At 52.7% G+C, this 16,504-nt stretch overlaps 1 long non-coding RNA gene across 3 annotated transcripts in view; it reads right to left on the bottom strand.

The window, feature by feature from the left end:
* Positions 1–82: 82 nt before the first annotated feature.
* The window catches only part of LOC149124836 (uncharacterized), a 28,972-nt gene continuing 12,550 nt past the window's right edge, over positions 83–16,504 (bottom strand). The window contains exons 1-4 of one of the 3 annotated variants that reach the window (XR_016211595.1): positions 10,909–11,017; positions 4,506–4,543; positions 2,090–2,127; positions 83–340 (exon numbers count right to left, since the gene is read on the bottom strand). This is a non-coding gene — a long non-coding RNA (uncharacterized LOC149124836). Of the gene's footprint in view, positions 341–2,089; positions 2,128–4,505; positions 4,544–9,253; positions 9,369–10,908; positions 11,018–16,504 lie in introns of those variants that run through there. The other 2 variants (XR_016211596.1, XR_016211597.1) reach the window with 2 other exon arrangements.

The raw sequence follows: 16,504 nt of genomic DNA, 5'->3' as shown, positions 1-16,504 counted from the left end.
ATATTCCTTTTTGAATAAGTTTGTGAAGTGTGAAGTGTACAACATGATTTCCACACAGTCAGAAAACATGACTCCTTTGAAGTCAGTTGCAAGCCAATTTGTTTATTTCTGGACAGAAAGAAAAATCTGTCAATTTTTTTTCTAAAAACACTCTTAGCTTCATGGTAGAGTGTAGGGAAATTAGTGATGTCCAGCTGTGAATATGCTACCACTGAATGAAATAAAATGATTCATTTTGGAGAGTTGGGCGGCCCCCTACTAGATGTGAGTTTTGCAGCTTGCTTTATAGGGTCGATTACTGTTGTTCCAAAGCACCAGATATGATGAGATGGTTCCATTTCTGTCGAAATAAAAAGTGAAATAATATTCTCAGACTCGGGAGATATCCCAATTCCTGATTAAAGAACTGCCCTCAAGATTTCCCCTAAGAAATGAGGTAAACATCATTAAACCAAAAGACACACATGAGAAGGAACTGATAATACATGTTTCCAGGTTATGAACCAAACTTCACCCTGTAAAAAAATTGCCTTTTGCCAATAATAACCTAGGTTTGCAGAGTGCTTGCTGGCACTACTGAGGAGAAGTTAAGAGGAAGCCCTGAGATACCATGCCAATGGAGCTCTTGAGTAACAGCGGACAGAGGACACAGCTGTGCCCTGGAATCCTCTTCCAATGCAGGATTCCGGTCAATCGCCCTACTTGACATGGGGTCAGATTCCAGGAGTGGCATTATTTATTTCACTGAAGATAAAACCTAAGTTTTCTTAGGACATATTCATAAAGTAAACTCAGTATGAGAGAGAGAGTGGCAAAAAAAGTACTTTAAAGCCAAGTGTCACACACTCATAAAGGAGTGTTTTCATGAGGTTTCTGAGACTTCATGCAAACAATTTAAGGAAAATATGTGTTATGAAAAAACATAGATATTATACTTTCTGAACCCAACAAATCCCCACTCTTCATTTTTAGAAGATTTACCTTTATCTTTGAATACTCTTTGTGTACAAAGCATTGGAATTAACCCCTGATGAAGCAAAAGAATAAGGGCAGGTAAACTGAAAGGACCTGGTAGTTTGGAAAGTGTCCATTCAGTGTGCAACTGCGAACACACATGGAACCACTTGATGCACAATGGTTGTCTTGGTGTAGGTGCCTCTTGGGCAATTCTCTACTCAGGAATTCCATCCATTCTTGGACAGAAACTGAATGTGTCAAGCAAAAACAGAAAACTTGTGCAAGCAGTCCTTCCTGTGAGGTTAAATGAAGTGCATGGGGAAAAAACCCTAAGCAGTCATGGTAACTGTGCTCTTCTGTAACTCAGAAGTCAGAGGACAGTGCACTGGGTGGGCCCATACCAAGCGCAGGCTTGGCATCCTCTCCGGCTGGAGAATTCACTCGGTCATTATACTGGACACTGGTCTGGTCTGCAGTAGCAGGGTAATTTGTTCTGCTGAAGAAACACCAGGGAGCAGGAAAAATAATGTTAGGTGAGAGCATGATACACTCATGGTGTGGATTTCAGGAGGTTTCTGAGACAGCTTAGAGATAAGCTTATGAAAAGATACAACTGATGAGCAAATTGATACCTAGCGTAAATGCTTTGTTGGACCAAAACAACTTCCTATTGTACCTTGATTCTTATATTTTAGTTTTTGTCTTTGAATACCAAATTGTCTTGCAGCATTAGAACTACTTTTAATGAAGGCAAAGAAAAAAATGAAACAAACTTGTAGCTTGGAAAATGTGAATTCAGTGTTGTACTGCCAACAAGTGTGAAGAAAACATGAAGACTATGTAGTCTTAGTTTATGGGCCTCATGGGCAATTCTCTACCAAGGAAGTTCACCCACCAGGGGAAGAAACTGAAGATATTTCAAGCAAAGTTTAAAAACAAACATTTTGAAACAGTAGTCCTTAGTCTTATGTTAAGTAAAATACAGAGAAAAGAAAAGAAAATCTTAAGAAAAAGAGATCCTAACTCAGTTTTCCAGCCACTTGGAATGCAGAGGACAGAAGACATAGGTGGGCCCATCTAGGCTCAGGCGTGGCATCCTGTGCCATTTCGAGATTTTGGCCATTCACCCTACCTGGTATTGTGTCAACAGCAGCGGTAGCATCAAAGCACCTGTTGAATGACAAACAAAAGTTGTCAAGATATTTCAGACAGCAGACCCATCTCAACCATCTGATGGCAGCAAAAAAATTTGAAATCCAAGCAAATTGGCTCCTATTGTGGACTTGAATGAGTTTTCTGATACATCATTAAAATCAGTTTCTTAAAGTATGGATAATGAAAAAAAGCTCATAGTTTAATAATTTTAGAACAAAATTCTTGTTTAAATTCATTTTTAGTTTTTTTCTCCTTTTATCCTTGACTATTATTTGTATCTTAACAATCGCAACTACTCTTTCAGAAGACAAAAAGATTATGATAAAAATCAAAGGTCTGGTAACTTGGAAAGTGCCCATTTGGTGTTTCTCTAGGAGTCAAGGATAGAATAGGAGGAATACAAAATGGAGTAGATGAGGTTAAGTGCCCCACGGGAAATTCCCTGGCAAGGAACTCCATGCTTCCTGCACAGGATCTGAAGAGTCCAAGCCAAGTTAGAAAACTTCTACAAACATTTCTGCACAATAATTCTTAGTGTAAAGTTAAAAGATTTGTACAGAAAGATAAAATCCTGGTGCTTTGGCACAGTAGGTTAACCCTCCACCTGCGGCACCAGCATCTCATATAGGTACCGGTCCTAGTCCCAGTTGCTTCTCTTCTGGTCCAGCCCTCCACCATGGCCTGGGAAAGCAGTAGAAGTTGGCCCAAGTACTCTAGCCCCTGCACCCATGTGGAAGGCCTGGAAGAAGCTCTTGTCTGCTGGCTTTGGACCGGTGCAGCTCTGGCTAGTGTGGTCATTTGGGGAGTGAACCAACAGATGGAAGACCTTTCTCTGTCTCTCACTGTCTGTAATTCTACCTCTCAAATAAATTTAAAAAATTTTTAAAATCGAGAAAACCCCAAGGAATCAGGCCAGCTGTCCTCATAATAAGTAAGAAAAAGAGGAGAGAAAACATCAGTAGGCCCACTGCAAGGTTAGGCCTGATATCCTCTCCCAGTGGAAGATTTTTGTCAGTCACCATATTTGACACTGGGTGGGCTTCCCCTGGAGTGTCATTCATTCCACTGCAGAAAAAAATAAAGCTCTCTTAAAACATTTTCATAAGAGACTCATCTCAGTATCAGATAGTAATAACAAATTACTTTAAATACCAGCATCCTACACTTACAATGGGGATTTTCATGAGGTTTCTGAGACTTCATGTAGAAAAGCTAAGGAAAATATATGTTCTGGATTCATTTTTAGGTGTCTTATTTTACCTTTGAACACTATTTGTGTAGAAAGCACTGAAATTACCCTGCATTATGGCAAAGGCGTAAGGAGATACTGATATTATCTGGTAACATGAAAAGTGTCCATGCAGCGTGCAACTGTGAGGCAACGATAGAGTAACAATGCAAAACACTTTTCTTATTTTAGGTGCCTCTTGGGCAATTCTCTACCCAGGAATTCCGTCCATTCTTCATGCACAGAAACTGAGGATGTCAAACAACATTAGAAAACATGCACAAGCATTCTAGAAAACGTAGTTCATACTGTGAGGTGAAATGAAGTTTATCGGGAAAAAATATCCTAAGGGATCATGTCAACTGTGCGCTCCAGTAACTCAGAAGACAGAGTACAGTAGACACGGGTGGTCCCATAGAAGGTCAGACTTCTCACCTTCTACCACTGGAGGATTTTGGTCAGTGAATATACGTGACACTGTTCTGGTTTGGAGTGGTGGGGGAAATTTCTTATGTTGAAGAAAAACCAGGAGTTATCTTAGTATATTTGAAGACAACATATTCATTTCAACATGGAGCAACAGTAAAAGAAAAAATATACTGAAACATAATACACCCATGATGTGGACTTCATGAGGCTTCTAAGAGGTAAGTTTATGTAAATACAATGAATGAAAACTTGATGCACAGGTTTAACAATCTGGGGGAGCAAAACAAGTCCTCATGCTAACTTCCTTCTTACATTGTTTAATTTTTGCCTTTGAATGCATTGTGTACTGACCGTTACACTACCCCTTGGTAAAGCCAAAGGAAAAGGATGGAAAAAAATGAAAGCAACTGGCAAGTTGGAACATTCCCACTCAGTGTACTCCAGCAAACAAATGATAGAAAAACAAGAAGCAAAACACTAGTCTTAGTTTAGATACCTCAATGACAATTCTCTACTAAAGTACTCCTTCCTGTGAGGAAACTAAGGTTTTCAAGCAAAGTGAGAAAACTCAAACAGATATTTTTGAAAAGTAGTCCCTAGTGTTAGGTTAAAGGAAGTGCATAGAAATGAAGAAAAATACTAAGGAATGATGCTAACTGAACTCTCAGTAACTCAGAATGCAGAGGACGGAAGGCTTCAGCTGCCACTGAAAATTGTTTTTACTCTGTCATCATACCTTACACTGATTCGTACTCCAGGGTAGCATTAAATCACCTGTGGAAGGTAAATCAAAAGTTTTCTTAGGATATTTTCAGAACACAATCATTTTATCAACTGACAACAGGAAAACATTATTTGAACCCATAGAAATACATGCTCATAATGTGGATTTTCATGAGTTTTCTGACACAAGATAAACATAGGTTTATTTTTATTTATTTATTTATTTATTTATTTATTTATTTTTGAAAGGCAGAGTGGACAGTGAGAGAGAGGTAGAGAAAGGTCTTCCCTTACCGTTGGTTCACCCTCCAATGGCTGCTGCGGCCGGCGCACCTCGCTGATCCTATGGCAGGAGCCAGGTACTTCTCCTGGTCTCCCATGGGGTGCAGGGCCCAAGGACTTGGGCCATCCTCCACTGCACTCCCTTCCCTAGCCACAGCAGAGAGCTGGCCTGGAAGAGGGACAACCGGGACAGAATCCGGCACCCCGAACGGGACTAGAACCCGGTGTGCCGGCGCTGCAAGGCGGAGGATTAGCCTAGTGAGCTGCGGCGCCGGCCAGACATAGGTTTATAAAGATAGGTACAATGAGAAAGCGGCTCATAATAATTCAGCAACAAAAATGCCAATTTCAAATATATCCTTAGATTCCTTATTTTTATCCTTAAATATCGTTTGTGACTTACCAATTGCAAACACCCCTCAATAAAGAAAAAGCCAGGTATAGACAAAAGGAAAGGATACGGTAACTTGGAAAGTGCCCATTCCGTGTTCTGCTGGGAGCCACACAGAGAACAACATGAAACAAAAGCTTTGCCTTAGATTAGAGCCCTCAAGGACAATCTCTGCCGAGCAATTCCATCCTTCCTGGAGAACCACCGAAGAGACCGAGTCAAGTTAGTGGTCACATGAACATTTTGAAAATGGATTCTTTGTGTAAACTTAAAGAAACTGTATGGAAGTAAGAAGAAATCCTAAGGAAATACACCAAAGTGCTTTTCAGTAACTAAGAAGATAAAGTGCAAAAGGAAAGTGTGGTCCCACTCTAGATTCAGGCTGAATATTCACACAGTGAAGATCATGGTCAGTCACACACCTTGACACTGATTGGATTTCCATTGTGGTGTTACTTATTCTGTTGATGGAAACAACTAAGGCTGTCTAATGATGTTTTCAGAAAACAGACCCATATCAATACGCACATGGTGTAAAATAAATTATTTTACATCCCACCATGTTTAATTCATAATGATGATTGTCATGAACTTTATGGTACCCCAAAACAGAAGTAAAGGAAAATGCATGAGAACAAAACAGATAGATAGGAGAGTTGTTAAACAATTCCTATTTTAAATTTCTTCAAGATGTTTTATTTGTATTTGAACAGCAGCTGAGAACAAAGCATCAGATGACCTTAGGCTATAGCAAAGGGGTAAAGATAGACAATCGCCAAGTTTCTGGTAACTTGCAAAGTGCCCATAGAATGTGCAGCTGTTGGCCAGTGAGAGATGATGCGCTTCCACATGACGGTCTTGTACAGGTGTCACATGGGCAAATCTCTATCGAGGAAGTACGTCCTTCCGTGACAGAAACTAAAGGTTTCAGGAACATTAAGAAAACATAGCCAAACGTTCTGGGAAAAGCAGCTCTCAGCATTATCTTGAAAGCATGGCAGACATACTGAAGAGGAGTTCTCAGAACTTATGCCACATGAAATCTTCAGCATCTCATAGATCAGAGGACATAAAACATATGGACCCCTACTGAGCTGAGGCATGGTATCATTTGCCACTGGAAGGCTCTGCTCAGTCACCACGCCTGATTCTGGGTCTGACTCCAGTGAGACTATCATACTTCCTGTGGAAGAAAAAACAAAAGTTGCCTAAGCAGATTTTCAGATGCAGATCCAACTCCATGTCAGAAAGCAGGAACAGAAGTGATCTCCAACCCAAACAACACATTCTCATAATGTGGATGTGCACAAGTTTTCTGAGACATAACAAGGGTAAGTCTACAAAAATCCAAATTAGGAGAAAATGGGGAGATGTTGTCATGTTTTGAGAGAAAAACAACTGGCAAGTTGAAAATCATTCTTAGAGGTTTATGTTCTTGGCAATCATTTGAGTTTAAAGAATTTCCCTTCCACTTGGAGAAAATGAGACAACAGTCATAGATGAAAAGAAAGGATCCAGTAATTCAGAAAGTGCTCTCTCCATGTCCCAGTGGGAGCCACGAAAGAACAATATGATGCACAACCCACTGTCCTAGTACAGGAGCCACATGGATAACTCCATCAGGGATCGGGTCCCTCCTGGACAGCAACTGAAGACTTAAATTCAACATGACAAAGTCATGCAAATATTTAGGCAAGTTTATCCTTCATGGAGGGCTCCAGAAATGTAGATAGGATGCGACAAGCTACTAAGCAACCATGCCGACTCTTCAGTAAAGCAATAGACAGAATACAAATGACACGGTTGACACATGCCAAGCTCAGGCATGCCCTTCTCTTCGCATGGAGGATTTGGACCAGGTATATGTGTGGCAATGGTTAGGATTTCCAAGTTGGTTAGATTGACTCCGCTGCAGATATACCTAAAAGTGTCTTCGGATAGGTTGAGAAAACACACTCAACCTGCTATTACAAGCAAATCAATGATTTGACATCCCAGCAAATGGCACTCAAAATCAACACTTTCTGGAGGTTTCTGAGACATCATAAACTAAGAATCAACTACATATCAGAAGTACCAAATGCAAAGCTAGAATACTACAAGGAAAAAAGTGTGTGGCACGCGGTGGTATAGAACTTGTGTACCAAGCATTGCAGTGACCATAAACAGCTGCAAAAGCATAAGGAGAGAGAAACTGAACATCTTTGTGATCTTGGGAAGCGCATACTGAGTGTAGAGCCACAGGAAGCAAACTGGCTGTCTCAGTAAATGTGCCCCAGGGGCAATGTTGTACCTAGGAACTCTTATCCTTCCAGGCCAGAACATCAAAGGTTTCCAGCAACCTAAGAAACACAAAGGAAAAATGGAAAAAGCAACCCCTAGTGTTCAGAGAAAGGATCAGCAGAGAATATCAAAGGAACTTGTAAGGCATTCTGGTATTTGAGCACATCAAGTGCTCAAGAGAACAGAGGTTAGAACAGAAGTGTACCCAAAGGGAGACTGGTGCTAGCATCATTGGACACATTTGGAGTTTGATCAGTTATCAGACCATCCTAAATGTCAGATTCCCATGTAATCATCAGGTCTTTCGGTAAGGGAAAGAAAATAAGTCCTCGGTGATTTTTCACATCAGAGAGGAATAAAATCAGTATTTCTGAAACACAGAGATGAACACACTCACAATGGATGTTCCTGACAATTCTGACTCATGTTCCTGTACATGCAAACATGCATTAAGGGAAATGGCTCATGGATTTCAAACAGCTAGAGTAAAATCATTTCCTGCGCTCCACTCATTCTTAAAGGTTTTCTTTCTGTCCAGGGACATATCTTGATACTCCTAATTGCAAAGACAATTCCAGACAGCCAAAGAATAGAGAAAGATGTAATGAGAGATCTGGTAACATACAAATGGCACAAATGGTGTCTACCTGGGAGACAAGTAAAGTCACAGGTGGTCCAAGAGTGTTTTTTAGTTTGGTACCATCTCAGACAATATCTGAAAAATTTTCTACTATATTTACAAATGTTCGAATGGGGAACACAGGAATGGAAAAACATGCAAATATAGGTGCAGGTTGGCTCCACTGCACACTGGAGCATTAGGTTCAGCGAGAAGACTTGACACTTGATTAGAGTTTTGCTATTATTTCATCCATGGAAGGATCCAGGCATACTGAACTGAGTGACTGAGAAGACAGATTTCATTCAGCATTAGTATAGAGTAACAAAAAATAACTTCCTAACTAAAGAGTAAGGAAGAAAAACTAAAAGGCTCTGCGAACATTCAAAAATGCCGAGTCGTTATGCAGCAGTGTTCAGCCAATGATAGGACTCACGAGGACAAAAGGCAGTCATGGAGGACACGACTTGCACACGAGCACTTCTACACTGAAGAAACGCATCCATGTTAAGCAGAAGGATGAAGATTCCAAAACAGGTAGAAAACACAGACATATTTTCAGAAAAAGGAGACACTTAGGAATAACACTCCACCACAAAAATGTCACGAAAAAAAGGAACAACAGCAGTAACTCTAAAGCACAAACCACACATGAGCCAAAGAGATTGTTCCTAAGTTCAAATGAGGGCGCTACAAGTTTGGGGACAACGATCTGTAACAAGATTACAGAGACCACAGAACCTACAAAAAACCAGAATGAAACAGAAAATCTTGGATTCACAGAAAGAGGTCACTAAGAAAAATGTCCTAAATCATGGCAAATTACAGGAAACAAAGTACATATTACAGTGCAAAGGCAAATTGGGCACAGAGAGAGAGAGAAAACTGTAACACTCAGAGACAAAAAAAAAAAAAAAGGAAGCCTTTAAGGAAGCTGAAGAAAATCGAAGCAAAAGAGACTGAAAAAGCAGCGTTAAAGACAGCTCAAACACTGGAGGAAAAAATGAAAGATATATGTAAGCAAAAGAGAGAGAAATCCTAGGTCACAGGACACCTTCTGGTAATGAAGAACTTTCCAGAAGCTTCCCGGTCCCGGAGGCAATAGGAAAGCCCGTTCTCACTAAAGGAGCCCCGGCAGCCCAGCGGGCTCCCAGGGGCAGAGGACACAAGGCACACGGGCCCCTACCGTGGTCGTGGTCGTGGTCGTGGTCGTGGTCGTGGTCGTGGTCAGCCTCGGTGCTGGGAGTCATGGTTGGGAGCGGCACGTCCGGAACAGGTTCCCGGGTGCCGGGCTCGGCGTCTGCGGAAGAAGAAGAGACATCACACACTTGGCCTGAGTGAGGGTCTTTGCCGACAACACACCTGCCTCCGCCTAGGAAACCAGGCAGAGAAATGTTCTCCCGGCCCCACACCTCCCGACGCCTCATGTGGGTGGGTGCCTAGGTCAGTGCGGAGACAGCACGGGCGCCTGCCTGCCTAGGCCACAAAGAATCCCGGCCAAGGGAAACTGGTGGCACCGGGGCCAGGGCGAGGGCCCGGAGCAGGGCGCGCCGTCCCCCCTTGTGCGTTGGGCCGCGCAAGGCCTTGGTGCCACCCCACCCTCCAAGTGGGTTCCCCTCCTTGGCCAGGGCTGGCGGGCTAAGAGCGGCCCTTCCCTTCCACACGGCAAGGCGACGAGGAAGGGGAAGTGAAAGGATCCAGGAACCAGGCAAGGGCCACCTCCGGGTTCCAGGGGGAGCCAAGAAAGAGCCTGACGGCACCCAGCCAGCCCCCTGTCTCAGGGGAGGGGCCTGGTGGGCACACCTCGAGCAATCCTCTGGGCCCTCCAGGACGGCAACTGAGCACCGTGTCCGGCACGGGCTCAGTCCAGCCAGGCCCCGCTGGACGGCTCCCCGCACGGGGGCGAGAGGGGAGAAAAGCGGACGGAGCAACCGCGCCCTCTCTCATCTGCGCCCACTCGGGGCACGGAGGACAGACGGGCCCGCGTGGCTGGCTCCACACACCAGCCCGGGTCTGGTCTGGGCCACGAGCGCACGACTGGGAACTGGCCCATCCAGGACACTGGGTCAGATTCTCCTGGTGGCCCGCCGGACTACACGGCAGACAACTCCCCAGCTGCCTGGGGGCACGGCACGGGTCCAGAACACGCTCGTGCCAGCGTCAGAGGGCACATCGAGGACTTGTCCTCAGGCAGCGGCCACGCCTCCTGGACGCTGTCCCGGGAGCTCGGAGACCAGCCAACGCCAAGAGGAAGGCAAGGACGTCTCAGGAGAGGCAGAGGCACAGAGCACCATCCTCGCGGAGCCCAGCGTGCCCGCGCCTAAGTCCGCTGCGCACACTGGGCCACCAGGGGCAGTGGGGCACTCCACGCTGGGTCCCATGAGGCTTCTGCACTCGCAGCCTCCGTGGCAACGCCAGGCATGCGGGCTGGGCGTGCTGCACCAGACCCCCGGGGTCATGGCGGGAGCAGACGTGGGGGGCGGGGAAGCCTACGCCCCTCCCGCACGGCTTAGCAGACCACCACGCAGAGAAACGGACAACCTGCGGACAGGCCCAGGCAGCGTGCAGCCAACCAGAGAACCCGGGAGGACACACGGCCCCGTCTCGGAGCGCCTGACTCGCACCGCGGCCCCTCTCTCCCCAGGGAGCACATCCTTCCCGGGCAGAGCCCCGAGGACGTCCCCGCAGCTCCAGAGCACAGGCCAGCGTTTCGGGACAAGGAATCGCATGGCGACACCTTCCCGGTCCCGGAGGCAATAGGAAAGCCCGTTCTCGCTCAAGGAGCCCCGGCAGCCCAGCGGGCTCCCAGGGGCAGAGGACACAAGGCACACGGGCCCCTACCGTGGTCGTGGTCGTGGTCGTGGTCGTGGTCGTGGTCAGCCTCGGTGCTGGGAGTCATGGTTGGGAGCGGCACGTCCGGAACAGGTTCCCGGGTGCCGGGCTCGGCGTCTGCGGAAGAAGAAGAGACATCACACACTTGGCCTGAGTGAGGGTCTTTGCCGACAACACACCTGCCTCCGCCTAGGAAACCAGGCAGAGAAATGTTCTCCCGGCCCCACACCTCCCGACGCCTCATGTGGGTGGGTGCCTAGGTCAGTGCGGAGACAGCATGGGCGCCTGCCTGCCTAGGCCACAAAGAATCCCGACCAAGGGAAACTGGTGGCACCGGGGCCAGGGCGAGGGCCCGCAGTCCCCCCTTGTGCGTTGGGCCGCGCAAGGCCTTGGTGCCACCCCACCCTCCAAGTGGGTTCCCCTCCTTGGCCAGGGCTGGCGGGCTAAGAGCGGCCCTTCCCTTCCACACGGCAAGGCGACGAGGAAGGGGAAGTGAAAGGATCCAGGAACCAGGCAAGGGCCACCTCCGGGTTCCAGGGGGAGCCAAGAAAGAGCCTGACGGCACCCAGCCAGGCCCCTGTCTCAGGGGAGGGGCCTGGTGGGCACACCTCGAGCAATCCTCTGGGCCCTCCAGGACGGCAACTGAGCACCGTGTCCGGCACGGGCTCAGTCCAGCCAGGCCCCGCTGGACGGCTCCCCGCACGGGGGCGAGAGGGGAGAAAAGCGGACGGAGCAACCGCGCCCTCTCTCATCTGCGCCCACTCAGGGCACGGAGGACAGACGGGCCTGCGTGGCTGGCTCCACACACCAGCCCGGGTCCGGTCTGGGCCACGAGCGCACGACTGGGAACTGGCCCATCCAGGACACTGGGTCAGATTCTCCTGGTGGCCCGCCGGACTACACGGCAGACAACTCCCCAGCTGCCTGGGGGCACGGCACGGGTCCAGAACACGCTCGTGCCAGCGTCAGAGGGCACATCGAGGACTTGTCCTCAGGCAGCGGCCACGCCTCCTGGACGCTGTCCCGGGAGCTCGGAGACCAGCCAACGCCAAGAGGAAGGCAAGGACGTCTCAGGAGAGGCAGAGGCACAGAGCACCATCCTCGCGGAGCCCAGCGTGCCCGCGCCTAAGTCCGCTGCGCACACTGGGCCACCAGGGGCAGTGGGGCACTCCACGCCGGGTCCCATGAGGCTTCTGCACTCGCAGCCTCCGTGGCAACGCCAGGCATGCGGGCTGGGCGTGCTGCACCAGACCCCCGGGGTCATGGCGGGAGCAGACGTGGGGGGCGGGGAAGCCTACGCCCCTCCCGCACGGCTTAGCAGACCACCACGCAGAGAAACGGACAACCTGCGGACAGGCCCAGGCAGCGTGCAGCCAACCAGAGAACCCGGGAGGACACACGGCCCCGTCTCGGAGCGCCTGACTCGCACCGCGGCCCCTCTCTCCCCAGGGAGCACATCCTTCCCGGGCAGAGCCCCGAGGACGTCCCCGCAGCTCCAGAGCACAGGCCAGCGTTTCGGGACAAGGAATCGCATGGCGACACCTTCCCGGTCCCGGAGGCAATAGGAAAGCCCGTTCTCGCTCAAGGAGCCCCGGCAGCCCAGCGGGCTCCCAGGGGCAGAGGACACAAGGCACACGGGCCCCTACCGTGGTCGTGGTCGTGGTCGTGGTCGTGGTCGTGGTCGTGGTCAGCCTCGGTGCTGGGAGTCATGGTTGGGAGCGGCACGTCCGGAACAGGTTCCCGGGTGCCGGGCTCGGCGTCTGCGGAAGAAGAAGAGACATCACACACTTGGCCTGAGTGAGGGTCTTTGCCGACAACACACCTGCCTCCGCCTAGGAAACCAGGCAGAGAAATGTTCTCCCGGCCCCACACCTCCCGACGCCTCATGTGGGTGGGTGCCTAGGTCAGTGCGGAGACAGCATGGGCGCCTGCCTGCCTAGGCCACAAAGAATCCCGACCAAGGGAAACTGGTGGCACCGGGGCCAGGGCGAGGGCGCGCCGTCCCCCCTTGTGCGTTGGGCCGCGCAAGGCCTTGGTGCCACCCCACCCTCCAAGTGGGTTCCCCTCCTTGGCCAGGGCTGGCGGGCTAAGAGCGGCCCTTCCCTTCCACACGGCAAGGCGACGAGGAAGGGGAAGTGAAAGGATCCAGGAACCAGGCAAGGGCCACCTCCGGGTTCCAGGGGGAGCCAAGAAAGAGCCTGACGGCACCCAGCCAGCCCCCTGTCTCAGGGGAGGGGCCTGGTGGGCACACCTCGAGCAATCCTCTGGGCCCTCCAGGACGGCAACTGAGCACCGTGTCCGGCACGGGCTCAGTCCAGCCAGGCCCCGCTGGACGGCTCCCCGCACGGGGGCGAGAGGGGAGAAAAGCGGACGGAGCAACCGCGCCCTCTCTCATCTGCGCCCACTCAGGGCACGGAGGACAGACGGGCCCGCGTGGCTGGCTCCACACACCAGCCCGGGTCCGGTCTGGGCCACGAGCGCACGACTGGGAACTGGCCCATCCAGGACACTGGGTCAGATTCTCCTGGTGGCCCGCCGGACTACACGGCAGACAACTCCCCAGCTGCCTGGGGGCACGGCACGGGTCCAGAACACGCTCGTGCCAGCGTCAGAGGGCACATCGAGGACTTGTCCTCAGGCAGCGGCCACGCCTCCTGGACGCTGTCCCGGGAGCTCGGAGACCAGCCAACGCCAAGAGGAAGGCAAGGACGTCTCAGGAGAGGCAGAGGCACAGAGCACCATCCTCGCGGAGCCCAGCGTGCCCGCGCCTAAGTCCGCTGCGCACACTGGGCCACCAGGGACAGTGGGGCACTCCACGCCGGGTCCCATGAGGCTTCTGCACTCGCAGCCTCCGTGGCAACGCCAGGCATGCGGGCTGGGCGTGCTGCACCAGACCCCCGGGGTCATGGCGGGAGCAGACGTGGGGGGCGGGGAAGCCTACGCCCCTCCCGCACGGCTTAGCAGACCACCACGCAGAGAAACGGACAACCTGCGGACAGGCCCAGGCAGCGTGCAGCCAACCAGAGAACCCGGGAGGACACACGGCCCCGTCTCGGAGCGCCTGACTCGCACCGCGGCCCCTCTCTCCCCAGGGAGCACATCCTTCCCGGGCAGAGCCCCGAGGACGTCCCCGCAGCTCCAGAGCACAGGCCAGCGTTTCGGGACAAGGAATCGCATGGCGACACCTTCCCGGTCCCGGAGGCAATAGGAAAGCCCGTTCTCGCTCAAGGAGCCCCGGCAGCCCAGCGGGCTCCTAGGGGCAGAGGACACAAGGCACACGGGCCCCTACCGTGGTCGTGGTCGTGGTCGTGGTCGTGGTCGTGGTCAGCCTCGGTGCTGGGAGTCATGGTTGGGAGCGGCACGTCCGGAACAGGTTCCCGGGTGCCGGGCTCGGCGTCTGCGGAAGAAGAAGAGACATCACACACTTGGCCTGAGTGAGGGTCTTTGCCGACAACACACCTGCCTCCGCCTAGGAAACCAGGCAGAGAAATGTTCTCCCGGCCCCACACCTCCCGACGCCTCATGTGGGTGGGTGCCTAGGTCAGTGCGGAGACAGCATGGGCGCCTGCCTGCCTAGGCCACAAAGAATCCCGACCAAGGGAAACTGGTGGCACCGGGGCCAGGGCGAGGGCCCGCCGTCCCCCCTTGTGCGTTGGGCCGCGCAAGGCCTTGGTGCCACCCCACCCTCCAAGTGGGTTCCCCTCCTTGGCCAGGGCTGGCGGGCTAAGAGCGGCCCTTCCCTTCCACACGGCAAGGCGACGAGGAAGGGGAAGTGAAAGGATCCAGGAACCAGGCAAGGGCCACCTCCGGGTTCCAGGGGCAGCCAAGAAAGAGCCTGACGGCACCCAGCCAGCCCCCTGTCTCAGGGGAGGGGCCTGGTGGGCACACCTCGAGCAATCCTCTGGGCCCTCCAGGACGGCAACTGAGCACCGTGTCCGGCACGGGCTCAGTCCAGCCAGGCCCCGCTGGACGGCTCCCCGCACGGGGGCGAGAGGGGAGAAAAGCGGACGGAGCAACCGCGCCCTCTCTCATCTGCGCCCACTCAGGGCATGGAGGACAGACGGGCCCGCGTGGCTGGCTCCACACACCAGCCCGGGTCCGGTCTGGGCCACGAGCGCACGACTGGGAACTGGCCCATCCAGGACACTGGGTCAGATTCTCCTGGTGGCCCGCCGGACTACACGGCAGACAACTCCCCAGCTGCCTGGGGGCACGGCACGGGTCCAGAACACGCTCGTGCCAGCGTCAGAGGGCACATCGAGGACTTGTCCTCAGGCAGCGGCCACGCCTCCTGGACGCTGTCCCGGGAGCTCGGAGACCAGCCAACGCCAAGAGGAAGGCAAGGACGTCTCAGGAGAGGCAGAGGCACAGAGCACCATCCTCGCGGAGCCCAGCGTGCCCGCGCCTAAGTCCGCTGCGCACACTGGGCCACCAGGGGCAGTGGGGCACTCCACGCCGGGTCCCATGAGGCTTCTGCACTCGCAGCCTCCGTGGCAACGCCAGGCATGCGGGCTGGGCGTGCTGCACCAGACCCCCGGGGTCATGGCGGGAGCAGACGTGGGGGGCGGGGAAGCCTACGCCCCTCCCGCACGGCTTAGCAGACCACCACGCAGAGAAACGGACAACCTGCGGACAGGCCCAGGCAGCGTGCAGCCAACCAGAGCACCCGGGAGGACACACGGCCCCGTCTCGGAGCGCCTGACTCGCACCGCGGCCCCTCTCTCCCCAGGGAGCACATCCTTCCCGGGCAGAGCCCCGAGGACGTCCCCGCAGCTCCAGAGCACAGGCCAGCGTTTCGGGACAAGGAATCGCATGGCGACACCTTCCCGGTCCCGGAGGCAATAGGAAAGCCCGTTCTCGCTCAAGGAGCCCCGGCAGCCCAGCGGGCTCCCAGGGGCAGAGGACACAAGGCACACGGGCCCCTACCGTGGTCGTGGTCGTGGTCGTGGTCGTGGTCATGGTCGTGGTCAGCCTCGGTGCTGGGAGTCATGGTTGGGAGCGGCACGTCCGGAACAGGTTCCCCGGTGCCGGGCTCGGCGTCTGCGGAAGAAGAAGAGACATCACACACTTGGCCTGAGTGAGGGTCTTTGCCGACAACACACCTGCCTCCGCCTAGGAAACCAGGCAGAGAAATGTTCTCCCGGCCCCACACCTCCCGACGCCTCATGTGGGTGGGTGCCTAGGTCAGTGCGGAGACAGCATGGGCGCCTGCCTGCCTAGGCCACAAAGAATCCCGACCAAGGGAAACTGGTGGCACCGGGGCCAGGGCGAGGGCGCGCCGTCCCCCCTTGTGCGTTGGGCCGCGCAAGGCCTTGGTGCCACCCCACCCTCCAAGTGGGTTCCCCTCCTTGGCCAGGGCTGGCGGGCTAAGAGCGGCCCTTCCCTTCCACACGGCAAGGCGACGAGGAAGGGGAAGTGAAAGGATCCAGGAACCAGGCAAGGGCCACCTCCGGGTTCCAGGGGCAGCCAAGAAAGAGCCTGACGGCACCCAGCCAGCCCCCTGTCTCAGGGGAGGGGCCTGGTGGGCACACCTCGAGCAATCCTCTGGGCCCTCCAGGACGGCAACTGAGCACCGTGTCCGGCACGGGCTCAGTCCAGCCAGGCC

This window comes from Oryctolagus cuniculus, chromosome 8 (genome assembly GCF_051225735.1).
Source record: "Oryctolagus cuniculus isolate XC-2025 breed Fujian yellow rabbit chromosome 8, ASM5122573v1, whole genome shotgun sequence".
NCBI lineage: Eukaryota > Metazoa > Chordata > Mammalia > Lagomorpha > Leporidae > Oryctolagus > Oryctolagus cuniculus.
Note: the sequence above shows the minus strand (reverse complement) of the source record. Positions and strands in the feature narration are given on the sequence as shown.